At 44.4% G+C, this 27,912-nt stretch overlaps 1 long non-coding RNA gene across 2 annotated transcripts; it reads left to right on the top strand.

Annotated features, from left to right (window-relative positions):
* Window positions 1-15,985: 15,985 nt before the first annotated feature.
* Window positions 15,986-27,507, top strand: LOC136294158 (uncharacterized). Of its 2 annotated transcripts, none has more exons than XR_010722326.1 (3): window positions 15,986-16,051; window positions 16,205-16,301; window positions 27,211-27,507. It is a non-coding gene; the product is annotated as an uncharacterized lncRNA (long non-coding RNA). The 2 variants fall into 2 exon arrangements; XR_010722327.1 differs by lacking the exon at window positions 27,211-27,507 and adding an exon at window positions 20,054-20,306.
* Window positions 27,508-27,912: the final 405 nt, after the last annotated feature.

Genomic DNA, 27,912 nt, shown 5'->3' with positions numbered 1-27,912 from the left:
TTAGCTTTGATTTTTATTACCATTAATGTCTGCATTTACTGTTCTTTCTAGTTTCTCGGATGATCTGAACCTACTGCAGAAACAGTGAAAGCACTGAATTGTTCCAACAGCTTCTATGAAAGTATGAGGATAAAGTAAAGAGTCTGTAACTTCTCTGCAACAAGACCTGGAAGTGCAGTTTGGTTTGGGGGACCAATGAAATTGCACTTCTTCAACAGTCTCCTGAGACCTCTTTCTGTGACTCAGTAGTATAGGCACAGACATGGATGCTTAGATATCTCTGAACACAGCCAGAAAGACAAAGACTACGTTCTCATCTGAAAATCTTACGGTTTAGGAAATGGGTGTCTTCAGCAAGACTTTGCAGACATAAATTAATCCCAAGAGCATCCCTTTGAAAGAGCTGATACTGAAAAGGAATGGTTCTCCTTTTTCAAAAGATGGAAATGGAGCATTGTATCTGCATTTACCCTGCTTCTTTTGCTTTTCATTTTTAGATGCACTGAGCGCTGTAAATATTTCTGGACATTCAGAAATCATGGGGTACAGAAGGAGGCCTTACAAAACATCTCTCTGAGGTATCTGGCTTCAGGAATCATGCTGGAAGTGGGGATGAAATTAAACCTGGGCATATCCACTCTAGCCTGCATCCGCTGTTTTTCTCTTTTTCTAGCACTCTGTATATTTCGGAAATTCAGAGATTTAGAAGCTCATGCCAAATTCTGTGGACCACTGTTATACAAGTTTCCTTAAGGCTGAGGTAGAAATCCTTCTTTGTGAGGAAAGTGTGCACCTCTATTAGCACCACTGTGCAAGCTGTAGTTTGCAAATGCGGTGGGAGGCTTTGCTCATGCTAATTTGGGCTCAGTCATGCACCTCTTTTCCTCTTTTACATGCAAATAGCAGCTGTGTCAGTCTCTGGGATGCCTCCTTGTTCCTTTTAACAGAGAGATTCCAGTTCATACCTTCAACCAGTGCATTGAACCAGTGCATTTGTTCGTGGGCAGAGGTACAGAGCAGCGGTACGGCTGCTGACAAGGGAAGAGCTGTGACAGAGGTTGGAACAAGTTAGTGAAATAGAGAAGTCTTGAAAGAAGACACTGAGCTTTTCTGGTATGTTTTCATTTATTAAAAAAAAAATAATAATAAAAAAAAAGGTGTGGGTGTGGAAAAGAGCAGAGATCTACGCAAAATGGTAATCCATAATCCTACCCCCATAAAAAGGGATCTCTTGACTGCCGGAGAGATCTGTTTCTTTCTTCTGACCCCAAGGGTTCCAGCAACAGCCATAAGGCTGGAGCACATCAGCCACCAGCCTGTGTAGCTGGAGTGGCTGTGGGCTGAGTGCAGGTGCTTGGATTCCTCATCGTGCTGTCCCGGTGCTGAGGGAGCTGGGCTGGCGAGCTGTCCTGGTGGAATCTGCTGCAGACATCATGCTCCAGGGGGTCCCTGGCCTTGCCAAGCCACTGGCTGTCCTGTTCTCCGCTCTCCCAGGGTTTTACATGGTGGAGTGCAGCACAGCTGCCCTGCTGTGAAGACAAGAAAGTTCATGGAACTTGCTTGGACCAGCAGGCAAATTGAATACAAAGCCTATCAGTATGGTGTTATTTCTTCCTCTGTTTTCAGCCTTCTCCTCTGCTTTATGGTTATGGCCACCTGAGCCTAGCCATCACCTTCCTTTTCCTCTTCTGCTCTTATCACAGAAGTCAATGCAACGTTATTCAGGTGAAATTATTTCTATGACATCACTTCTGATGCCATCGAACTTACTGAAGAAAGTTGATATTTGTACCATGCAGGCCACAGAATGTAAGTGTTGAGGATCAGTTTAAAAGGGTATTTGATTTAAGGTGCAAGGATTTCCAGAAGTTTGGAGTACAAAGTTTTCTAAGAAAGTCAGCTCAAAAAATATGATATCCCTGTGAAGCTGTCAGTTAAATCTGTAGGCGGCTTGTCACAAGAAGATGATAACTCACTGTTTGGGAAGCCCTGGCCCATGTTTGTTTTCTCCCCCAAAAGACTGCCCTGATATCGGTGCCATAGCAGGACCCTGTACAGCCAGGATTGAGCTTGCATTCACTTCCACGTGTGTCCATGGGCAGCCTTGAGGGCTGTAAAATGGTAACTGTGAAATATCTGTGCCTCTGACCTGCCTTGTAATCTACTTGATCATATCCCCTGTGTGTGTGTGAAGGGGGCAGAGGTGGGGTCGGAGGTAACAGATGTACATGCTTTAGTCTTAGTAATGGCATCAAAGTGATGACGCCTTTATGTTGGGATGGCCCTTAAACCCACCTGTAGCCTCTGCACTGATCCATGGGGAAACAAGGCTGTGACCTGTGGAGTTTCCCTGACTTCAGGTTTGACGATGCTGCATTAAGTGGGTGACACAATTGGATAAAATTCTGGCCCTAGTAATGACCGTAGATTTTGGTATTGATTTTGGAAGTATTTTAGGATTTCAGCTGTAGAAATTAGTGTGCAAATTCCATGATGAAATAATCTAGTGACTTCCTCCTATCAAACAGGCTCTTCAGCAACATGGCTATTCCAGAAAATGCTTTTCAAATGGAGCATCTTTAGCTCTTGACCCCACAAAGAAATACATGCATGCAATAGAATTACCTCCAGTCTATTTAACACTCAATGTGTAACAGTGTAGGTGGGTCTGGTAATGTTGTTCTCCACCATAATGACAATTTATCCAAAGCAATTTGTTGCCTGGCCTAAATTTTGCAAAAATACCTGGTCTCTAAAACCTTTTGGGAAAGGGCAATATTTGCACCTGACATGTCTAAAAGTAACTTAGATCAAGTTATTGATCGGTCCTGTATATGTTGCTTTCCAGTGGGAGGATGAGATGGAGAGGCCAATCCATTACTGCAGCCATCTACCACTGGAAAGCAATAGCACTAATGATACAGGTTTTCAATAGCTGATTTATATTATCCTGCAGTCAACAAGAACTTGTGATTTTGTCACTGTACTGTTTAAAGGAACACTCCCAAATGCTGGCAGCCCCCAAGTCTGACCCACTGTAACACAGCTGCTGTGTTACAAGATGGAGAAAACTGAACAAAACGCCACCAATCATCCGGAGTATGGTCTGGACAAGCTCTTTGCTCACTGTGCAGTGGATCTTGTGAGCCCCCAGTTCAAGAGAGGCTCTCCTGGAATCACAGGAGTGATTCCTGTTAAGATTTGCTTTAGTTCCACCAGCTGCTCCCCAGCATTGTGCTACCCAGAGGAGAATATGGAGTTACAGTTCTTTTCTCTGGGCAAATATTGCACTTAGAATCTCAGTGACCAACTGCTAGTTTGGTGGTGATTAATGAGAAATATGTGTCAGTGGCTATAAATGGCTTGTTCCCCTCTTCTTCCTTCTAGTGATATGAGTACTCTGGGCGGCACAGAGGAAGTGTGTGCAGAGTCCAGCACAGAGCAGAGCTCTTGAGGGAAAGAGCAGCCCCAGCGAGGAGCTGAGTTTGCTGGAGAAAGCGTTTGATGAGCCGTGCAAGAGCTGGCCTGGGCAGTCAGTGGGCAAGCTCCATCCTCTCTTTGGATCTTGTTTGAATATTGCAATAGTCACATCAGCTTGGTGAGGCTGGGGTCTTGTTTTGGGAGTTCCTGGCAGCACAGGCATGAGGGAAAGGCAGAGTGCAGAGCACTGAGACAGGGTAGTGGAGATGTTGTGTAGAGCTCTGCCTGCTCAGATGGGCTGACCTGCAAGGACAAGCACTGTGTTTTTGGGCTTGTACACACCCTGTTTTCACACAAACATTTCATGTAGATTTGTAAAATGCAATAGCTGCCGAGCATATTTTACACAGTCACAGTCTAGTGACTGAAGGATCCACTAATTAAGAAGCCTCTAATTAGGCTTTTAAATGATAAACTGTAATGGCTCTAGTGCAGCTGTTGTAAACTATAGAGTAAATTATATCCAGTTGAAAGAGGCCTTAATTACGTAATTATATAACATACTCTAAAGACTTTGAAAGATAAAAGAATTTTTAGTATCTGCAATTAAAAAAAACAAGGGAGTCACAACAGAGCTCTTAAACCAACGAAAGCAAGGAAATTCAAAGTTAATCTGAAAAGCTGTGCTGGTGCTTTCTGTCATTCTCATGTTGTTCTAATTTTTGGAGGGTTGTTTTTGTTCTTTTTTGTTTGCATGATGGATGAGATAAAGAAGTACTGTCAGCCAGGAGTTTATGTCCCCTGCTTTCATTTTTCTTGCTTTTATAGGTCCGTCTACAGCATTAATGATACTCAGCAAACTTTCTGGGGCTTCATTTTTGCAGAAATCTCTAGCAAGAGCACACTTATCAGCCAGCTTGTCTCCTTGCATTCTGAGTTACAGAATGGTTGGTTGTTACATGTGCTTTTTTGAAATCAGCAGGACCTCAGAAGTTGGTCACATTTGGCCCTTGGAGACCGTGTTTAGGCCACATCTAGCCTGCGTGTTTTTGGTGCAATGTTGGCAGCCATTCTCCACGGTGGACTTACTAAGTGGAGAAAAGGGTTGGATGTGTCTGGGACAATTCAGCTGAGTGGAGATTGCACTCTGGGCTTCTTTTTTACAAGGCTTAGTTCTGCTGCACTGAAACTGAGGAGAGTTTATCCCTTGCCCACCCTGGGCCTGGGCCAGACTCCAGTCTGCCTAGCCTTTAGACACCAGCACTCTTCTCTCGGCCCAGCTCTGCCTCACAGTGCCTCCTTGGGAACCTCACCAGCTCTGTCTCCAAACCTGCATCTGCTCTCAGCCTCCCTCACTTACCCAGGCCTGTCTGCTGCCCTTCCTCGCCATCTCCAACCACAACTGACATGATGTGCTGCAGTGAGCAGATACCTCTTTATAGAGAAAAGGAAAGATGTCTCTGATGTAAGCCTGGTGGCTCTGCTCATCTGTTGCCAGTTCTTTTCGTTTCTTTAATTACCGCTCCTCCGGACAAGGGCTGTGCTTTTTGAGCTGCAGCTACACAGAAGATCAAGACAGTAGGCTGTGAGAGAGAACTTAATTCCTACTTCGTTCCTACAGCTGTTCTTAGGGACTGGCCTGCACAGCTGTAGGACCAAGCACCCCATGACAGCCTAACAAGTGGTGGGGTTTCTTTTTTTTTGGCTTATTCCAGCCACATCCAAGTATTTTTTTATCTGGAAATGTCACAGTGAGGGAAATAAGGAATACAGATCTCACAGTAAATTTTTATGGCTGATTAATTAGCCCAAAGAGTATTAAATTGTGCTAATGTAGTTTGCCTCTTCGATGCTGTCTTTTGACTTCAATGGAACTAAATACATGCTTAAAGTTAACTACATGCCTAAGTGCTGTGGTGAATCGGGGCCTAGGGCATTAATTAGAACTTGGCTCAGATTTACTTTCAAGGCTTTTCCCCCTCTTTTTTTTTCCGTTTTTTTTTTACTCTTCAGCGCTCAGCAGTTTAATTGGTATGCAGATGTTCCCCTTTATTGCTGGCAGAGGCCTCTGTCACTGTTCTGAAGGTACTCAGACTTCAAGGCTGGTACAGTGGGCAGGAAGAAACCCCCCCTGAGGGCTTTCAAGCTTTGTGGGAAATAATGATATATGAGACAGGGATTCCTTTGGAACCTGAAGGGAACATGACAGACAGAATAATATGGGAGGAAAACATTGTCTTCACAATTGAGACTGATGGTCTCATCTTGTCTCCTTGTTATTGTTACCAACCAAGACTGAGATGAGCTTTCTTATGAAGAACTTCATTTCGTGGCAGGTTCTGTATGTTGGGCACACTGCTCTCAGTGGTAGCTTTCCATCCAAAGTGCAGATATTGACAGGCTCTGAGGAGCCCTTTGAGGTGGTGGTTTAGCTTAAAACCTAAAATTCCTTCCAGCATTGAGATGCATTTTGTCAGGAATGACAGTTGCAATTTGATAATCTTTTACCACTTTGCCTGCCTGTATGAGGAGTTGTGGGGCACAGGAGTGTCAGCTTTATGAATCAGATTTTCTCACACTTTATTAATTTCACTTTCCAGTGGTTAGTGCATGTTTGGAAGAGACAATTGATTTGTACGGATCTGTGTAGGATGGAGCAAAGCTGGAACTAAAGCAGGAATGCAAGTTGACAGCAATGCAATAGCTCTAATTGACAGACACCAAAAGCACTACTTAAAGCAACATCTCCTCTGATGGTTAGGTTAAAAATGACCCTCGGTTTGTCCTCAGGTTGCCATGTCCACAAAGAAATGTTTTTAGGTATACTCATTTCAAATGGATTAGCCAAAATATCAAGCGCTCATTTTCTGTACTCTTATTTTCAAGTTAGATGATTCAAAGTGCTCTTGTGCAAGGTACTGGAAGATGGCTGTTTCTTAACTCCTCCAGAGTAAAAGCTGTCTTTCAGGGGATGCTTTGCACATGTGAGATTTATGTTAGTATTTTTTGGCACCCACAGTTTGCATTCCAGCTAATGGGAGGTGGAAGGACTAATACACATACTGTATGTAGTGGGTGCAAAAATGCAAATAGAAATTACACCCAGTGTGGAAAGGGCTAGGAAAGTGTACCTCCTTGGATGTGAGCAGGGCAGGTTAGGGAACATCGTCTTCCTTTTACAATTGTCTGTTACTCTTTACATTTCTGGAGAACTGGGATCTTGCTGTTAATCTTACAAAAATAGATGCTGTGGTGAAGCCTCAGGCATGAATAAAATTGGATGTTAATCTTAAAGCAGATTTTTTACAGCTATGCACTCAGAGCAGTGAATCCAAATGATTTTGGAAACTCTGTGGGTTTTACTTATTTTTATTTAGATCAAAACGCTGTGGGGAAAAAGGTCAGTGGCACAGGTACATATTGTAACATTTGGGGCTCCTGAAAGTTGAGCAGATAAGCAGAGCAAACGTTAGACATCTCTGACTTGACACAAATAATAGGCAAAGCTGAAAAAAGCCTGCTGACAAGAGGAGTGGGCGTTGGTGGGTGACTTGCTGCAGTTTTAGAGCTGTTAAGTGTAGGTTTTTTAGCATTTTCATTATTTAAAAGTGGAGTGGTAGTTTCTTCACTCCTTCTGAAAAGTTACTAATTTACTCTGAAATACAGGGTAAGCCACAATGATTTAACAGATTTGTAATGTGCTTTAGAGTGACTTTAAGACATCCTCCTTCTCTCTAAGCTTCCCACTGTCTCAGCTCTGCCCTCACTCCTTTCTCTGTGTACATCGGCACCAAAATGCAAAGCAAGGGCTGCCTCATGCATGACTGTCATCTCTATCCTGTGTCAGCTGAGTGCCTGCATGGCTGTGACCACTGGTGCTCGTGCAGGTTCACCTCGTTGCCAGAGCTCAGAAAGACTGACAGTTACAGGCTGAGCTAGCTAAGTTTGGGTATTGGGAATAGCAGCTTAGACTGCGGAATGGTTCAAAAGCTGCTGCTCTGCAGGTTCTGCTGCAGGTGGATGGCCCTTTCTTGGAGGAGCCCTGACACACAGAGCCTGCCTTCTGCCTAATGCATGGAAAGTGCCTAGGGGAGCACGGCCAAGGACTGTGATTAAAGTCCCCAGGATAGTCCTGGGATACAGGCAGCGTTAGTTTTCTGTGGTCCTCTGGGTCTGATTCTGAGAAAGCATCTGAGCTGAGGGGCTGTCCCAGAGGGCAGGCAGCCTGCAGGGGTGGAAGGTGCTCAGGACATTCTGTTGTCAAGCTGAAAGGGTCTCAGCTGTGCCATGCCCACAGCTGCACTGAGTAGCCAAGCCTATGGCAGGATGCTTCAGCTGCAGCCCTTTTGCATGGATGATATTTATATCTGATGGAGCCGCCTAGAGAAGGAGCTGGTCCTGTGTTTACTCAGAGAGATCTCTAGTGGTTTGTGGTAAGGAATTGGGACCTGGGGCTGAAGCCACAACCTCCAGGACCAAACCACAGAATTTACACAGCTACCAAGGCCTGCCTGTTTGCTTTCCCTGATGAAAGTCTGTCATCACACAGCTTTTGCACTTCTGTCTGCTCTAGTCATTGTTGGTGGAGGGAAGAATCTGTTTTGTTCAATATAGCAATGGTGTCTAGCTCAGTTTAATTTTATGAGCTGCTGCTGATTTGTTGCTATTCAGTGCATCCATGGATTTGTTTAGTATCAATAATCAGGGGCAGAAATACTTGACTAGAAAGCTAGGTGGAAATGCTGAGTTTCTGGAGGACTCCAGGATTTCTTTTGCTCTTCTTTGTTTCCCTGTTCTAGAGGTGTGAAGAACACTTGTCCATTCATAACTGAAGCTATTCAAGATGCATGGGCCTGAAAGAGCGTTATAAGTTTCTCTTGCTGTCCGGTGTAATAAAGATCTTGTCTTCTAGCACATGTTATGAATGCAAACTTTTGTTACAAGGAGAGATAGTAAGTTTGTGTACTAAACTTCTCTTTGGAAGAGTATTTTGATTTGAAGCCCTTTTTTTTTTTTTTTCCAGATGTTTGAGCCAACTGCTTTTGATCTGGGAGCTTACAGAATGGGTGAGTGCAGCTGTATTGTGCTGGGTAGATGTCATCCTCAGGGATTTGTGCATGGACCTCTCCTTGGCCTGAACTGGAGAAGGGCAAGAGTTTGTTCACTTTCAATTTGTGCCACTGAGGAAAATGAATGCTGTTCTAGATAAGCTATAATTTCTTCCCAAGTAGATGATGACTAAAGAAGGCCTGAACTGAGTATAGATAATCTTATATTTACTTGAAGTGAATGTAGTTCACAATTCTTATTTTAGCACCAATCTGGAACACTACTGTGAGCGGAGTAACGTCTGCCTCTTCCCTACCTTGGCATTCTGGCATTTATGCACTCACTGCACTGGTAGTGCACATTCTTGCAGTGATACTTGTGAGTTTAATGAACCCCAAGTGTTTGAAAGGTGAATAGGTAAAAGGCAGATACTTTGAGATCCAAACCTATTCCTTTTGTGTGCTCCACAATCTTATTTTAGTTCTTAAATATGGTTTCATTCTTCTGATACTAAGTGTCGACACTGATTTCAGTATGTGAATCATCAGGAGAGTTATTAACTATTTTCTAGTTGCACGGTCCTTTGTTGCAGCATTGAAAATATCTAACTTCAGCCATGTATTTTTAGACAAGATTCTTACAGGAAGCCTTTTCTGTGATTATAGAAGAGCAGATTTAATCTGGAAGTCGTTGAGAGAAACCAATAAAGAACTTCCTTGATGTGATTTTTGGAGTTCCTTGCTGGAATTGAATTGCATGTTTTGGGTATAAGGGCACTTAAAAGCTTAAAGAAGCTTAAATATAGATGATAATGAAAATGTTATTGGTATTTATAGGTCAGTTGATAAAGTCAATGTATTAAAGTGATATGAAACATCTTCTTGATTTCATGGACAGTGCCTTACTCTGTATAGTTTATTGTAATAGCATGATCCTTGATATATACTGATGACAATTTTGACTTTATAAATTTTTTTTTAGTAATCCAATTGCCCTGAAATGCCATATCAAAAGTATGTTTATTACAGAACATATACAGTTACTGTCTGCCAGTGTTATCTCTATGAAAGAAACCTAAGCTAAAAAAGCACATTTGGAAAAAAATGTGCCAAGCAGAGGTGGTTGGGTGGGTTTTTTTGTTGTTGTTTTGTTTTGTTGGAGGTTTTTTCTGTTTGTTTTCCTTTTGTTAGACTTGCTGGGAACATTCATTAATAGTTGTAGATGTGGTCTTTCAACTAAATTTCTTTCACCCGGATTATATGCAAATTTCAGGATTCTTCAAGCATAAAGTCATAAAGTATGATATTAGCATTCATTTTAATAAGAATAACTTTGGAATAGGTACCTTGTTTGGTGAATTCCCTTATAATTCATCCCTGTGTAACATCTTTGTAGAACGACAGTAACTGGAAGGAAGAAAAATACTGGACAGTGTTTCTTGGAACTGGGGTTGGCAGAGGTCTCCTTTTCTGGAAAAGCAATGCTGATTTTGGTTCTTTATTTTGTTCTGGCCTTTTTATGCTGTTGTGTACTGGAAAAAAAGAATAAAAGTGAGCATTAGATGAGCTGTGAGTTCCCTTTGGACCAGACTTTGGGAGTCTCTACTCTGACTCGTATTTTGGGGTTACTTTATCCTGAGGGGCTTTCACAAAATCTCAGAACATGTTCTCCCAATAAGATTTCACATAGTTTGATAAATGTTTGGATAAATTTCATACCATCTTATCAAAGCAGACAATAGTTCTTTCTTGAGGAACTGAGCTTAAGTGAAATGCTCATTTATGTTGGTGGAATAATAATTAAGAGTACAAGATCCAAATCAGTGCTTTGTTATTCTGTTGCAGGAGTAGGCTGAATCAAGCCTCTGTCAAGAACCACTGCTGTAATCCTGAATTAATATGCCCAAGACCAGCACATCAGGAGTATAACCTACCAAGAACAGTGTGGAGATACACCTTGTTCAAAGAAGCTCTGGAAACATCCTGAGACTCAGAGAGACACAGTGCATCCTCACAAGGCAGAGATGTTGCTGCTCGCTGAGCGCTGCACGATCCGTGTTCATGACTGATGGAAATAATGCCCAGTTTTCGGGGAGTTGGGTGCTACAGGAGACAGTCACAGCAACACTAATAGGGTGGGTTATCACTTTCTTGGGGAGCCAGGTACAGCTTCTGTTCTCTTTCGCACCCTCAAATCTGGTATAATATTAATTAGGTTGTCATTAGGTTTCATTAGTGGAGCTCCATAAATCCAAAAAAAAGGGCAGGTTCTATAGTCGTGCTAAAACCTGGTATATCATTTATATGAAGGGGGTGAACAGAGATCAGTAGCCATGAAACACTGCTTTTCCAGAAACAGGAAATATTTAGGTAAAATGTCTAGGTAAAAATCTAACAGAAATTTGATTACTGCCTGATAAATAGGTGCCTCTCCCCTTCTAAATAGGTTTGAGCATCTCCTTAATGCAAGTCCTTCACCTTCACCTAGATTCCTTCCCAGGCAGCTGTAGTGGATCTGCTCACCAAGGGAATTTGTCCCACTGGATTCCTTTTTTGGTTCTGTGCAGTTGAATGAAAAGTGTGTATTCTTTTGGAGAACAGCAACTGAAAGAAATATTGATGACTGCCAGGCCATCTACAGAAAAAGATAAGAAAAATTACTCTACTACAACAGTGAAGACAAAGGGGCTTTGTTCACTCTTTCTTGTAGGTTGTATATATTAATAGTAACAAGTAAAGTTTTGTATTTTTTCATAGAAACACACAAGGCCTTGAATTGTATTGTTTTAATTGCAGCTAACTGAATGAATTAAGTGGAAAATCGCACACAGTACTTTGATTGTCTAATTCTCTGTATGTGAGGCTTTGGGAACAGTTTGTTATTATAAAAGAACAGCACTAACCAGAAATCAGCCAACATGTAATTGCTAGGCTGAGGGGCAGTTTGGGGAAAGCTGATACTTGTAAATTATTAAATAAAAGCACATAATATGAGGATCATCTCTCACTGCCTCCACACTTCATACATTACTCATCTTCCTAAATTTCATGGTTTTGTACTCCCTTAGTACATTGCTGCTTATAACCAGTGCAGGCATCAAAACCACCCACATCCAGGAAAGGAGATGCCTGTGCATTTGTTATGGTGGCAGTTTTGGTTATGGGACTTGCCAAAGATTATGAACCTTCAGTGCAAGGAAAGGAATCTCGACTCAAGTTTTCAAGGTTGTTTTCAGTACCTAAAATACACCTGAGCACCTCGGACTGTTCAGGTGGCTGAAACTCTGGCTGGTGTTTCCACTCGACTTTGTACCTTCAGAGATTTACAGTCAGCTGGTACCCTAAGTAGAAGACTTAAGAGTAATTTTGGCATGACATTTGACAGAGTTCTCAAAAAAAAAAACATTGGTCGTGTAATTCCCATCAGTTTTGGTAAGAATCAGGTAACTTCTGGTTATCTCAAGTGGTTCTCACTGCTCACTTGTGCCTTACTACCATAGGAAACAGCCACTTGCGAGACACAGAGAGGAGGTAGGTGGTGATTGGACTCATCAAGAAGGTGAAGCAGTACTTCATTCTCAGTGGTTTTGGCTATTTCAGTTCTCCTGGAGGATGGAGCTGCCATTAGTTCCTTTAGCACACATTTGAGGCTTTCTTCTGGGAGAGCAAGGTCTGTTTCAGAGGACACAGAAGCACGTGTCCATGTAACAAAGGGTTGGGTAGTGTCTGGCCTCACAAGTGAGATGGATGTTTCACAGACCAAGAGGCCCTTGGTGATCTGCAGCAGAGAGTCAGTGGATGGGAAGGTGTGCCAGCACCTGGGGACTTGGCACTGCTGGACACATCTTTGGACCTGCTGAGCTGCTGTATACAATGACATTCGAGCTGTACAAACAAACCCCACTATTAAATCACCTAAACACTGTTTATGCAACTTCAAAATGGTAGAGGCTTGATTTTTTTGGCTTCATCTGCAGGCTTGTTGAAACTTACATGTCCACACTGAAGTGGTGTGAAGATAAAATTGCTAATCCTAGTTAACAGTGTAGACTGTTGCACAGAAGGTGCCTGAGAGGTGGAACTGGGCAGAGTTCAGCTTTGCACAGCTCTTTGACAAGAGTTATTTGGTATCCCTATCACTGTTTTTTGAAGTCCAAAAATACTTTCCCCCAAATAACCTATTTTTCTGCAAGGGAGCACAGCTGCATTTATGAAAGGTCTTGGCTTTTACAGTAAGTTGGGTTTGTATCGTTTCCTCTCTCTATGTATGTTGTCTGCATAAGTACCAACAGTCATAATGAAAAACACAATTTTACAGGAATTTTCAGCAGTGGTTTTCAGTAGTTTAGAAAACATTGGCGCTACTTCCAACAGATGAAGAACATCAAAACAAAGCAGCTTTGAAAATGTTGATGCACTTTGGCAAATAAATCTTTGGTTTTAACCCTGCTCCGTTATTCTTTCTCTGATGCTAAAACCAATATAAAGCATTATTGATTTCAACCAGCTCAACAGAAGATACCACATGGCTTTCACCCCCCTGTCCCCCGTGTTGGAGGGCTAAATCTTGGCTGTATTCTTGTGCAGCCTTTGGCTGAGTGTTCTGAGACAGCCTCTCTTCAGAGCTTGTGTGCAGTGTTAGAGCTTCAGTGCACCTCTTTTTCCAGCACGACATGGGAAGTTTCCTGGATTGAATTCTCAATCACAAAACTCATATGGGAGGCACTCAAAATGTAAGACCTTTCAAACCCTTGTGCGTTCACAGCATTTAAAGATAAGAGCACAGTATTGCCAAGAAATGTGTCTTGTTGAGGCCCACAATTAACTTTATCAAAAGAAGGAATCTTATTTTTGCCTGCTGCAGATAGAGGTTGCATCTCAAAGCAGCCTAAAGTTAGAGATAGCATCTGGTTCAGATCACGATATGATGAAAGATTCAGGTTAATTAGTATTTATTCTTAGTTGATAGTTATTCCTTTTGGCTTGAGCTAGCAAGCAGGAGTTGGAGTCCCACAGAGTTGTGTCTCCTGGATGAGAGATGAGTGAGGGAGCCGGTCTCCACGGTGAAAATGTATTTAGGGATGGGAATGTCAGTAAGCAAGACTGGCCAGCGCCTTGGGCTCTGCTAGCCTGAAGGAAGGATGCTCTGAGGGATGACTCGGTGCCAGCAGGGAGGCTTGGATGTAGGCATGGGCTGAGCCATCCCACGGGGCCATGGGCAGGGGAGGTGCCCCGGTTCCCTGCTCCGTCCAGTGCCCTCACATCTCTGCCCACACCACCCCTGTCCACCACCAGTTCCCTAACTGAGTGGTTTTGGCCACAGGGAGCAGTCAGGGAGCAGCTGTGGAGAAGGTGGCTTCTCGGAGTTCCTCCAAGGCTTTCAATCCCCTTTTCTTGCCACTGGTTCCTGCAGCACCACACAGGCTCTGCCAGCAGAAACACCACACCACAATGTAAGGGCAGCTGTGCTTCTTAGAGAGAATTGTTTTTTTTTGCCTGAGGTCTCCTAAGTGCTTATGCAGCCAGGAGGAGCCCACCAGCTGGAGAGCAGCTTTCCATGCTTTTTCAGTTCCCATTTTTATACCTTTTTTTTTTTTTTTTTTAACCGCTGTTAGCATTCAGTTGGAGTTGAGACATTTCTAGCAGGATCTCCTGTGTATCTGGGCAGAGTTGCTCTTCTCCAGTAACCTCATGGACCGTTTTTTTTCCCTCACACACTCACAGAGAAGATAATTTCTACATTGTTTAGAATTCTCTGACTTCGCAGGTTCCAGGCCTGGGCAAGGGCAATCCCAAGGGCAGGCACGGCCTTCTGCCCCACAGCCATGGGCCTTCACTTTCCCGCTCTCTCACGACAGCCTGGGACGCCCGGCCGGCAAAGCTGTTGGTATAGAGGGCTGTGGGGAGGCCATTCCTGTCCTGAGGGGCTGAGGCGATGGCAGCAGGGTCAGAGATTTCTCTGGGCTGAGGCGATGGCAGCAGGGCCGTGGGTGTCCCTGGGCTGACACAATGGCAGCAGGGCCGTGGGTGTCCCTGTGCTGAGGCGATGGCAGCAGGGCCGTGGGCGTCCCTGGGCTGAGGTGATGGCAGCAGGGCCGTGGGTGTCCCTGGGCTGACACAATGGCAGCAGGGCCGTGGGTGTCCCTGGGCTGACACAATGGCAGCAGGGCCGTGGGTGTCCCTGTGCTGAGGCGATGGCAGCAGGGCCGTGGGCGTCCCTGGGCTGAGGTGATGGCAGCAGGGCTGTGGGTGTCCCTGGGCTGACACAATGGCAGCAGGGCCGTGGGTGTCCCTGGGCTGACACAATGGCAGCAGGGCCGTGGGTGTCCCTGTGCTGAGGCGATGGCAGCAGGGCCGTGGGTGTCCCTGGGCTGAGGCGATGGCAGCAGGGCCGTGGGTGTCCCTGTGCTGAGGCGATGGCAGCAGGGCCGTGGGTGTCTCTGGGCTGACACAATGGCAGCAGGGCCGTGGGTGTCCCTGTGCTGAGGCGATGGCAGCAGGGCCGTGGGTGTCCCTGGGCTGAGGCGATGGCAGCAGGGCCGTGGGCGTCCCTGGGCTGAGGCGATGGCAGCAGGGCCGTGGGTGTCCCTGGGCTGAGGTGGTGGCAGGTGGGCTGTGGGTGTCCCTGGGCTGTCATCATGGCTTGGAGCATAGCATGGGTGCAGCTGGGCAGATTTTGCCTTGTGGACATGGCTGCACAGGCCAGCCAGTGTAGATTTGTGACTCTCCCCTGTACTCCTTTCTGGAGGTGCTTACTTTAAGGTTTCAACAAGACCTAAATTAATTCCCTCGATATGCTTTTGGCCACCCCCTTTTCCCCAGCCTTGTGGAGAAGCTTGGGATGTGCTGGCCCCTGCACCTGTGTCAGGCAGACTGTGAGATGAGGCTGAACTTGAAATCCCCCTCCCCAGGCTTCTCTTTGAAGGGGCATCACTGAGGGGCTGTGGGGTTGAACAGAGAGAGAATAGCGCAAACTGGGGTTTTGGATGAAAGGAGGGGGGCAAAAGGACTCCCAAACCTGCACATAAGTAAAAGAAATGGTAATTCTGCCTTGGAAACACCATGGCAGTCTCTGGAGAGATTCCTGAGCAGTGAGCTCCCACATTGGAGTGCAGTGCTGGGCTTTGCAACCCGCTGGTCTCTCTTTGCTTTGAAGCCTGTGGCAGTCAAATAGGAGCCTCAGTGGACAAAGCTTGCTGCTTTTAGCATGGAAAAGTTCTAAACTTAAACCAAACCATGTATAATAAATGTTAAGAGCACCAATTTCAGTGCTTCTGCCATTATAAATAAACTGCTAAAAGAAAGAAAAGCAGGAGAATAGTTTTGTTGCTCACTTAATTGTGAAAGCTTTATTATGTCCCGTGCTGATGATAAAGGCCTGTTACCAAGGCTGAATCCCAGTTAGATCAGGTGTGTTCTATGTGATTATAATCTCGAGCATCAGCTGTTTCAGTAGTGCCACAAACTATTTGGGATTAGCAGCCCGGTTTTTTGAGAGTTTGCCTGTGTGGAGGCATAGACTGTTGATTTGGCCACCACTTATGACAGCATGGCACACTTATATGGCTGTTGTGTATGCAAAGGTGTGGACAGATGGCTTGGGGATTACTAAACTGAGTTAAAACTGGTTCTGTTTCTCCTTTTCCTGCTTCCTTCCCGTGGTCATTAGTTAAATGACTGGAATGTGGGTTAAATAAATACCCACAAACCACCTGTGTCTTTCATTTGCTTCCCAGAAGGAAGAGAACAGTACTCCTACCTGTTACTTCTGTGATGAAAATGGCAAGACAGCTATGGACCTGCAGTAAACTCCAAGCTATGTGGCAGCTACAGGTAAGATCAGAAATTAAGCTGTTACAATGAAAAGCACAAAGCTTGGAAACAATTTATTCATTGTGTTGTTTATTCCTCGTGTTGACTACTGGAAAAGAAATTCAGTTTTGTGCTGTGCTCAGATACAGTCTTTTCTATAGACTGACTGTTCTTCAGGTTCACTGGGAGGTATGAGGAGGCTGGATGAGCAGCTGTGGGAGATGGAGTCAGGAGGTTCTGCTGCCCTGGAAAGCACTGGAGCTGGGTTACAGTTATGAGATGCTAGACTTAAAAGAAGTTCTCAGTGTCCTTCCCCTTTCCCTTCCCTTTCCTTTCCCTTTTGGCCTTGGATTATTAATTCCTGCTTTTGTTCCAAAGACATGGTGGTCCTCCTGTATCCTTTGCAGTGTCTGGCAGCTCTGAAAGAGCACAGACCCATTCCAGGCCCAAACATGGATATAGTTGCTGAGTATTAATGTCTAATTATCATAGCGGGTTTTCAGAGACTCTCAAAAGACATTCTTTTACTATGAAATGTATATTTATATGCTTTTCTGAACTGTTGTGTCAGACTTTGTATAGATTCAGGAAGACCGTATTGAATGTTGACAAGTACGCACTAAAGAGGATGTGGTTACGTTCACATTTTGAAGTAGCATTTCCACCACAAGGATTAGTATCTACTGCTTTCCTTTTTTGATGACTTTTATTCTTAGTATCAACTTCTGACCGCGTCTCTGGAATATATTTGTAAATATATTTGCCCAAGTTACATATTGGATAGTCCCTCTGTTTTTAGCATGTCTGAAATGACCACATAGAAAATGTAATTAAAAATTAATGTGCTACGTGAATTGCATGTTCCTATCAGCTTTTACACCTCTTAGTAGGAAATACCTTTTTCAGTTTTATGATGCATTTGTTTACGTTACTATTTAACAAATTCAGCCTGTCAGTGTTGGTACCCTGTCTTCTTGTTAGCCCTTCCAAGCGTGTTTGGTAAACTGCTGAGCTGAATGCATTTAGGAGGGTGGGTACAATGCAGGTGTCATTGCAGTCTGTGACAGAATGAGAATTGCTGTTGGAGCAGTGTGCTTAGTGTTTCTATTCCCTGTGGAATCAGGAGTGGGCATGTAGCCTACATCATGCCCTATGGATGAGGCTACCGTGGTGTGGGGATTACGGCTACAGGCAGCAGTGCCCTGCTGTGAGCCCTGCTTTGTTTGGAAAGAGGTAGAAGAGAGGAGATGGAGAATCTGCCATCCCCCCCCCCCCAGGCTTTCCTGTCTTCAAGGAACCGTCAGAACAGCCCATTTCTTCCAGGTATTTCCAGTACATCCCCCTAGAGAAGGTGGGTGTCTCATTTGAAACACACCACTTTCTCCTTTCAAAGATCTTTCTCTGAGCCTTGTGGACTGTATGCTTCTGTTCTCACCAAGGAACTGCAGGAATATCCAACTGTGCAATCTCCTCTCCTCTATATTCTTGGGAGAATGATGGACAAGGAATTCCAATAAAGCTGCTATTGTGCTTAGGTAACCAGGCCCTATCTGTCCAGGCATATCTGTGAGACCAAAGAGCTAAATGAAGACTCACACTCCTGGGACTCAGGAGTTTACCTTTCAGCCTGGTAAACTTATCTCTGGAAGAGCCCTGCTTTCTCACTTGGAGATTGTGATCTGCAGAATAAAAACTTCCAAGTGTTAGAGTGCTCATTCCACAGACTTTCACTGAGCTATGAATCCCTCTCCCCAAGTCAAGATGCCTCTCCCAGTTCTCCCTCTCCCCCAGCACAAGAGGACTATTTACTTCAGTAAATCTCTTGACTGCATTGTCTGTTGTGTGGCCCCTACTGCACCACACCCAAACTGTTCAGGATCTTCCGTGAATTTTCTTTGTGCTACTTACAACAAATAGAGAAAAGTGATAGTTAATGGAGAGACCGTTAAAACAACTGAGGCTTATAGAGCACAGTGAAGGGGCCTTGCCAGTGCTGCCCTGGCTCCCCAGATGGGATGTCCTAGGAGCTGCAGCTGCTGTCCCACCTTACCTTAACTTTCTGAACAAGGGTGGAGAGGAAGCAAGAAGAGAGAGACATTTCCGCAGCGATTGCAACATGCAGTGATAGGCAAATTCCCTCTCCCTGCCCTGTGACAAACATGGTGTAGGTCACAAAGTGCTGCAATCTTTATCGGGGCTTTTTGGGCCGTTTTTAAAAATAATTTCATCTTTGCTGTCACGTCTTCCTCCCTCGCTGAACAGGGACTGACTAATTAGCAGTGGTTCAGTGGCAGATGCTATTGTGGAAAGGGTTTGATGGTGATCTAACTGGGAATAAAATTGTCTTAAAGGTCCAGGCAGACATTTTCTAACCTCTCTGTGGTACAGGCTGTGTTGGCTGGTACATGAAACCAACCCACACAGTCATGAAGGAAGAACCCTTTTGCATGCAAATGGCTGCTCCTCTTCCAAGATGTTACCTGTGGCCTTCTAGTTGCATCCTGCACTAGTCCTCACTGGTGTATTAAAAGCAATACTGGTGTTGACTGATCTACCTACTCACATTTTCTACCTGGAGGATAAAATGCCAGAGCTGATGGTAGTTCATTACCTGTGTCAGTCCTCCAAACACAGTTAGCAAGCAATCAACATTGCTTGTTTTCTTCTCAGTCTGAAATCACATTAAATCACATTAGTCATGCAAAAAGCTATACTGTTTTGAAATAAATATTTATCAACATACCCTATGTAGTTTATTTTTAGTCTGCTGATATGTTTGACTACTATCTCATATGACCATGACATTTGTAAACAGAGCAGGGAGGATGTGTCACTGCCCTTTAGGTTGGTATTTTTCTGTTAATTGTTATCAGATCATGATATTCACAAATTGAACCCCAAAGTCTAATTTTAACAATGCAGACAAGAGAGCTATAACCTGAGTTCTTGTGGTTATCTGCTCTTCTAGTTGTTTTTAGTTTGTTTTGCAGAGGAATGATTCAAGTGTGTAAATGTAGAGTACTAGTGCCATTTGAGGTGCCTGAACTTCAGGTCTTGCTGTAGAGGAGCAGTGTCATCCCAAGTGCCCTGTGCCATGATCTCAGCCCAGTGAAGAACTTGTAGATGCCCAGAAGTGGCTAAATTGTATTGGACAACTTGTGAGGCAATGCCCCTCTCCCTCGGTTTCTGCCAGCTGTTTCCTGTGGGTGTCACCAGGGAGATACCTTCAGCACTCAGCCATCTGCTGATGCCTCGTGAGGAGATCCTCCTGCCTCCCACTGAGCAGGCACAGGCTCAATCCTCTCAGCTACTCCCCAGCTACTGCATCACTCGCTGCAAGCTTGGTGATTTGGGCATCCTACAGAGAATGATGTACATAGGGGTGTTTTTTCCCCTGTGATACTATTTGGGAAAGCTTCCTCGCGTGTATGAGAAAATACAGTGGTCTTGCCAGCAGAAGTAGGGAAAAACCTAGAAGTGTTAGGTTAAAACTGCCATGCTTTAATGTGTAATGATTTTGGCTTTTTATGCATAACTGAAATGTGTCTATGTAAATCAGCTGTGCCCATTGGTTGGAGGCTCTTAGAGCTATCCAGCAGAAGAGCAGTGAGCGGTTTGGAGGCGCAGGCGCTGCAGCAGCGGTGGGCTGTGGGAGGCCACTGTGAGACCCAAGAAAGCAGCTTGGCCTCTTGCATTCCTCCTTGTTTCTAATGATAAACTGTAGAGAGAGATTACTGCAGTACTTTCTCATACCGAACTGTTTTTCTCCATAGTAACTTCTGCAGCTGTCACAGGAGTGGAATGAGCTTTGAGACTGGGGGATGTGTTCTCCTCTACCCGAGGAGATGTTCAGGAGTTAGGCTGGAAGATTTCATACACCAAACAAGAGGCTGGGGCCACCAGTGAGGACACTTGTGCAGTCATCTCACAACACTGGACATAGTGTAAAATTCTGTCAGGCCTCTCTGAAGGACACAGGTCTGGCAATGCAGCATGGACATCTCATCTTAGGTACTTCTCACCAGTTATGCCCCCTCAGGAGAGGGACAAAATCTTCCTTGGTAGGACATGTCCTATGCATGGGACTGCTGCCTTCTGCCTGTGCCCCTGCTCACAGGTGCTATTGCTGGCACGTCCTTCCAGGCTGCAGAGCAGTGTAAAACTGTGGGCTGTTCCGTGCATGGCCAGGCTGCTCAGGAAACAAATTTAACTGACCATGGGTGGTGTTTTCAAAATAAATCAAGGCATCTGTCGCTACTCATCTCTATTTTCATCTTGCCACAGATTGCCACACACCTCAGCTTGTATGAGCACCCAGATGTGTCATCCAGACTGTGCTGTGTCACAGCAAGTGCTTAATGTGCCTTTTCTAGCCTGGCTGATTTTGGTAAAAATCTGCCCATCTGCTGCTGCAGGGAGGCTTAAGTTCCTAAGTCCCTTTGTCTGCTTCAAAAAATCATAAGCTGCAGAAACAGAGAACCTAGTAGATGCAACTGCCAGTTATGGAGTTGAGAATGAATGAAAAAGCCCGGAGAAGCATCAGTGATTGAGCTAGTCAATCAATTTGTTGCCTAGGAGAGGAGGATTTTTGGGATGCCAGAGGTCCTGGTGCATTAAAGATACGCAATGACAGACCAGCAAGGCAAGAGAGAGCCAGAGGGCCTTGTCACTGTGTCACATTGACGGCTTGGTTCAGACCTCAGCTGGGGTGAGTGAGTGGTGTCTGTCACCTTTCCTTGACAAACTCCTGGTCACCAAACAACAAAGTGATTGTTAAAACCCTTCAGAATATTTTACAGGGGATATTTTACATTTGCCCATGTTTATTGTAATTTTTTAAGCAGGAGTGCTTAGGAAGTCTCTGTTATGTCAGGAGGGAATTCCTCCAGTGTTCTAACTTATGTGAGATTGGGGAGCTGCTTGGAGGCACCTGTGCCAGCAGGGAGATGGGTGCTTGGCACACAGCCCAAATTACCTTGATTTATAGGACATCCTGGCCCTCCTGCAGTTCCAGCCTAGCTGAGAATGGCAGGAAGAGCCACACTCTACTCCCTGAGGAATGGAGACTTTAAAATTCATGTCAGTGCCATCCCTCAGCTCTGCTTAGCTAAAGATAAATGGTAATTGTCAAGGCCTTTCTCAGTGTGAATGGGCATACATCAGCTCCTGAAAAATGCACTTGTTGATTTAGTTAAAAAATAAACAAATCAATTCTTGGGCTTTTGAGCATTGAAGCTTCCTTAAGTAAGCAATAGATTTTTAGAGGAAAAATCTTACTAGCAGGCAATCCAGTGAGTCTCATTAGGAATAATAGGAACACTAGGAGACCCAGGTTCAAATCTTAGTTTTCCCATCATTTCCCAATATATTCCTAGAGAAAACAAGTAAATAATTTGTTAGACCAGAATTATCTTTCAGTGTAGTCACAGTATACCTTTCTGATAAACTCAAAATGATGACAGGTTTGTTAAAGCAGGAATAAAATCCACCTTGCTGATGGGGTGATGTGATTATTAACTCGATAAAATGTTTTTGTAGTGGTTTTGTACCAGTGGAAAGACATGAGCCGTGAGTTCACTGCTCGCCTGAAATCACAGTGGAGAATAGCCTGTCTTGAAAAAAGCAGTTGCTGAAACAACCCTGTAGTGCATCTACAATGATTGAGTGAAAGGATGATGCTGTCCTCATAATCTGAATATTTTTGTTATCTGTCCATAGTGAAATGAGTGGGCTGATGGAGAGGCACTGCCTGATAAGTGCTCCTGCTGTACAGTGAGATTTTGGTTGTTGGAGGTGAATTACTACCAGGATTAAATGGATACTGGAAGAGAATAGGGAAGGTCCCAAACAGAGGCACTACTTTTCAAATAATAATAAAAAAAAACACCAAAGTTTTTTGGTCAATTTGAGGAAGCCGTAGCATTTGTTTCATGGAAACCTCTGCAGTTGATCAAGACAGGGGATGAGTAAAACTGTGCTCTGTTCATGAAAGCACCTTCCTCCAGAGACCACCGCCTGCTCCTGATCTGCTGCTAATTAGTCTCCACCCTGTGATGCTGAGTCATTATATCCTTTGCCCTTTTCCATGGCTGCTTTGGTGTGGAAACTGAGACAAATAATGCTCCCCTGCTGGAAATCATCATGTCATGAAGTTTATCAGTACCTGTAAGCCCAAACAAAAAGGGAATACGTATTCTTTTTGGCCAGTAATCTCTGACAGGAATGTTTTGAGGTTCAGACGTGTTAAGTGTTATGGTGATGCACCATAGATAGAATCTGGCTAGTTTCTATAACGTCACCAATTCTTTTATTTGTTAAAACATCAAAGCTATTAATCAGCCTTTAAAGCTACTGTCAGGAAAAGGTGGAAGGATTCCACACTCAAGGCCCTTCAGGTCTTCTCTCAGCAGCAGGTGCCTGTGTTTGTGCTTTCCTGGAGCCTGCCATGAGGTGTCTTGCCTCCAGACATGACTTCCCAGTTCATAAGAAGATTGTGCAGGAAGTTGCCCTGCAACTTTCATGCAATTCATGTATCACTGGATTAAACGCCTCCAGCCTCACAAGGTAAAGTTCTGTTTTGGTCTGTTTTCTTGGTGAAGGAAGGATGGGACAAATTTCCAGGGTCACCAGTGTCCTTCCCTGGTATGACTGACTTCCTTGATTTGGCAGGCATTGCTACCACGGGGCTATTCTTGACAACGTGTCTTTCTGCTGAGCAGTGCTTGGCCGGATCTGGGTCAGGCTTGGTACAGTGACTCACATGAGCTGGAGAGAGACCCTCAGGACTTATGGAAGCAATTAGCTTTAGATGACTGAGTTGGAAAGGGTTGGTGGCTTGCATAGTAGGTTTCTGTAGCAGATATACAAGCATCCCATAATGCCTCAACCTCTGAAGTGGGACAAGAGCTCCTGGCTGTGTTCACTGTGATGGGTGGCTGCAAAGCTGTGGAAGGTATGTCTAGGCAACAGAAGCAAAACTTGGTCATCAGAAATTTTAATTAACAAGTAACACAGATAACAGTTTCCCAAGAATCCAGGTCCCAAACTGTACAGCTCCTTCCCTAATTATCTCTGAATCCTGTGTCCGCTGTTTTTCTTTCTTCAGCCCTTTGGGGCTGGGTTACATCTTACCTTTCCAAATGGGCTTGTCAATTAAAAAATGTAACTTGCCTGAATGGCATGCATGTGCCTTTGTTTTGGCAGCTGGGAATCTCATGATGTACTACCTCTTCAACTCTTGGTGGGGAATCAAAAACACCTAAACGTGTCTGGGCAGTGCCAGGAGTGTAAGGGTGCTTTCCTAGAGGGCTGGGAGGAGTCTGCTGAGCCCTCTGCATCAGCAAGTTCCAGCTTTTTTCCTTTGTTGTATTTCTATGGGAATTAGGATGGCTGTGCTATTCCAGTAGAAGCAATTCCACCCCATACATGTACTGGGCTGATGTAGACCGTGTCTAAAAATGCCACACAAATGTTGACAGCTGTCAGTGACTAATTTGAAGAAAGGATAAGAAGATCATAGTAAACTGTTTTCTATGTGGCACAGCAATTGTAAGAGTTGGAGTAGACCAAGCATCCAGTAGCAGGGCAAAGACTGGCTTTTTCTCCTTTCTCCACATCATTTTCTTAATAAGCATTGGTTGCAATAAAATCAAAGATGCAGGAAGAGAGAAAGAGAAGAAATGTCTGCATTTGTGTGAAATGATAAGGCAGCTTTTTTCAAGCATGCTTCTTCAAATGGTTCTACAGTAACACCGAGAGTTATGAAAGGGGCAAATCTTCACCACTAAATATTGTTCCTTTTACAGTGTGCCTTGACAAAACTCAAATTGTCTCTGATCTTGCAGAACTTAGTTTACAATATCAGTAGTTTCCTGCCATGACTCAGTGGCTGGAACAGTAATATCTGACTGTCGTTTTTTTTCCTCTCTCTTTCCAGATCTCTTTTGAAGCCTCTCAGTGTGGGTGGGGAGAGACGAGTGACAGATATAGTCCTGGTTTTTGCCCTTCCTCTTGCACCCCCCACTTCTTTTTCTTTCTTTTTTTTTCTTTCTTTCTTTTTTTTTTTCTTTTTTTTCTTTTTTTTTCTTTTTTTTCCTAAACAATCTTCTCCTGCATTTTCTGTTCCTTTCCATCTTCTTATCCATCGGGTTTCCCTTTCATACATGTCCTGGACCAAATCTTACTTTCCTTTTCATTCCTACTGGTAACATCTATGCCTGCTGATAATGCCTGGGAAATACTGAGATCATTGCCCTGCCAGTTTTTTCCCCTCAGTGGTACTTTTCTGCTCCTGATCAAACCTCTTAACATCCTCCCTTCCTCTGCAGTTGTCTTGCTGAGTCTGCACTGCTCTAAGAAACTCTGCTACCAGCAGAGATTGATTGAGTTTTGTTTAGTCTGGGCTGGATGTGGTCCATGAATAGGGTTGGAATAAAAGTTGGCTGGAAGACTGGGAGCAACCTGGCCTTTGTCTTTGGGTCCTCCATAACTGGGATAACGAGTGATAATGGAGTAAGAAAATGGCAGGCCCCACTTTTGTGGAAATGGTTTGTATTCTGCCCCCTGGCCTTGCTATCACAAGATTCCCCTACCTCAAGGCTAAGAAGCAGTAGTTGATGTTTACTCCTGGCAATTATCAGCAAGCCCTGAGATCTTCCCTGGGGCTTAGAGTGAAATCCTCCTGCTGCTGCAGCAGCCTCCATTCTAGAGGCTGGCCCAGCAGGGAACTCTGGCTCAGGGTTGGGGCAGCTAGGAGCAGGGAGGGTGTTTCATCACACCAAAGGGACGGTCCTTGACCACCCCTTACTGAAGGAGTAAACCCTGCATGTAGTCCTGACTGTGCCTTCTGACCCTATGTAGCCTTTTGGTCTGGACAACAGAGCAAAATGACCTACTTGTCAAATTTAAGAAAAAGACTCCAGAGTCCTGATGTACTAACATCTGTTAAACTCCCAGATTCTCCAGTACTGTGTAGCACTGACTCTTCATCTTTTCTTCTGGAGAACTCTAATCCTACACCTCTGAACAGCACCCTGGAAACCTCCACATTTAAGAAGCCTTTTGAATTTGCAAGTGATGGTCCTGAGCCAACCTTCTAGATTGGCAAAATTATTTAATAATTTGAGTTGTGTAGTTTCTTCTCTGCTGAACTTAACTCTTGTGTAGGATATGAATTAGGAGCCTGTCTTTACTGGAAAACTTAGCTTGCTTCTGAAGCCTTGGAGTAATAATCATGGCTCTGCTGAATGTACTCAAGAGGTGTGAATCTGGGAGACTGACAGCAGATCGAGGCCAAAATTAAGTTAAAAATATTTTAGTCTACTCAAGGCTACTGTCAGCTTTGTATGATCCTTTCAATTTCTGTCTAAGCTCAGCAGGCCTACAGGCTGGGAAAGTATCCTGTGCTCAGCAGGTTTGTGGAGTAGGCTCTTATTTCTTTGAGGGGACCTCTTCAGGGCATGTGAAGCTCAGGAATTATTTCAGGTGTGCAGCTTATCTCTTACTTGCTGTAGAGAGACCCTGAATACTATCCTGGTAGATGAGGTGTACAGCTGAGGCCAAACTGGAGCTCATGTTTGAATCTACTGATAACTGTCAACCTGACCATGCTCTTGCAGCCCCTGTTTCTGAGATCCCTCATGCTCAAGTAGACAGTGAATTAGAAATATCTGTCACACCAAAAATGTGAGGGGACAGTCCACTGACACAGTCCTCCACTTTTCCAGTGGGACATAGAAAATTTGGTAAAGTTCATGGTTCTCCTAAACAAAACTCTCTCACCATGCCTAATCTGGAATCAGCCTTGGTCTTTTATGTCTTGGTCTGGAGAATCAGATGAGTGTGGTTGCAGGTGCTGAGATCTACACTGGGGAATATTCAACATCAGTCCATAATTTTTGTCCTACATGTTCTGTTTGGTGGACAAAACCTATAATTAACCTTGATTATTTTGAAATTTTAAAACTGACCTGGCTCTGGACATCACATCAGCAATGTATTTCAGGGCAAAATTACTTGGAAGTCATCAGAGTATTTTGTTTAGGCTGTGATCTGAGGATGTTTGTGGGAAAAAATGTAGAAAGAATTATCATAGGGTACTGAAATTTGCCCTCAGCTCAGCTGTGCAGTATTTGCCAATATGAGGTATATCTGTGCCTTTGTGAATGTGATATATTCAGGAGAACACCTAATGGCAAAATAGACAGCAGAGCAAAACAAACTGCTTTTCATGTGGAAATCCAAAGAACAAGTGATACCTGTGCACAGGGACCAGACTTCTCTTTAGCTTGCAGGAGGACTCCATTCAGTTGTTTTTTAGCTATGCTCAAGGGAAGTCTAGAGTAATTACTTGGATGAGGAATAAGGATTTTTTTTCAGTGCTGTGAAATATAAACTAGTTTAATTTGCTTTAGTTGAAACTGAAGAGGCCAACCCAACAGAAAAGGTAAATCTTTCATAAAATCTGCAATGGGGCTTGGAAATCTTTACTTTTGTGGACTCTTCCTTGTCTCCATATGGATGTTCACATGGCTGTTTGGGATGTGATGTCCCTGAGCTGTGGTGGCTGTTGGAGCTGCCTTCTCTGATTCCTCGTGGCTGAAGGGAGAGGCTGTTGGCAGGCAGAGCTGGCCAGCAGCTCTCCTCTAAGAGTGTGTGTTAGGCAAAACAATTGTTTGAAACTGTTTTCAGTGTCTCTAGACTAGATATAAACACGTGGTGAACGACTGTGCTTTGAAAATTGCTTTTTTGTTTTCTTGTCCTACACATCTTCAGGGTTTTTTTTTTTTTTCTTTTCCTTTTTTACAACATGTGCAATTTCCTATGAGAATTCAGCCCTTCAAAGCCCTGAAAGATGCTTGTGTATATACTTAAAAAAAAAAAAAAAAAAAAAGTTAAGGCGCTTCTCCGACTTCCCCTTTCCCATGACTAGGACTTGCAGCGGGCTGTCCCCCGGAGCTGTGAGCGCACCTGCCCGGCCCCGGGCACCTTCCAGACGGGCATCCTCGAGTGGAGCGCCGGCCCCGCCGCTGCCTGAGGCTCCAGCGCCCTCTCTCGGCCCCGCGGCCGGGGCTGCGTGCGGGAACGGGCCCGCCCGAGCCCGGGGGAGCCGGGGCAGCTCCCGCCCGCCGAGAGACCTCCGGAGCACCTCCCGGCTGGACACTCTCCTCCTCTGGATGCAAAGTGCGTGCTCTTTTCAGCTGGAGTACCAGGACAGTAATGCCCAAAGGATGACGTTTTGTCTCCTGCTTGTTCATTCAGTAGCTCTGCCTTAGACTGTTCCTTACTTTTGGATCTCTTAGTGTTGAGGAATCTGGTATGCTGGAAGGAATAGAAACTTTCTGAAAGTTTTGGTCGGGGTTAAGTTGCTCTGGACAACAGAGAGAGGCTGCCGCTGGGAAGCTGGTAACGGAATTTCTCTTGGAAGCCCTTTGCTTGATAGCTCCTCTTTTCCAGTTACTTCCTCAAAACCAAGTCCTGTCAGTGTAGGTCTTTCCTTTCAATAAGGAAACAATTTATCAGGACCCTGAAGCCTCTCAAATCTGTATGTAGCCAGACCAGTCAAGGGAGAGTCCTAGAGGGCTCTCGAGACACATCAGATACTGAAAGCGAGCATATCAGGTCTGGCCAATTT

Source organism: Chamaea fasciata, unplaced genomic scaffold (genome assembly GCF_029207755.1).
Source record: "Chamaea fasciata isolate MVZ Bird 193981 ecotype frontalis unplaced genomic scaffold, bChaFas1.0.hap1 SCAF_9, whole genome shotgun sequence".
NCBI lineage: Eukaryota > Metazoa > Chordata > Aves > Passeriformes > Sylviidae > Chamaea > Chamaea fasciata.
This window is presented reverse-complemented; position numbering and strand designations above follow the sequence as displayed.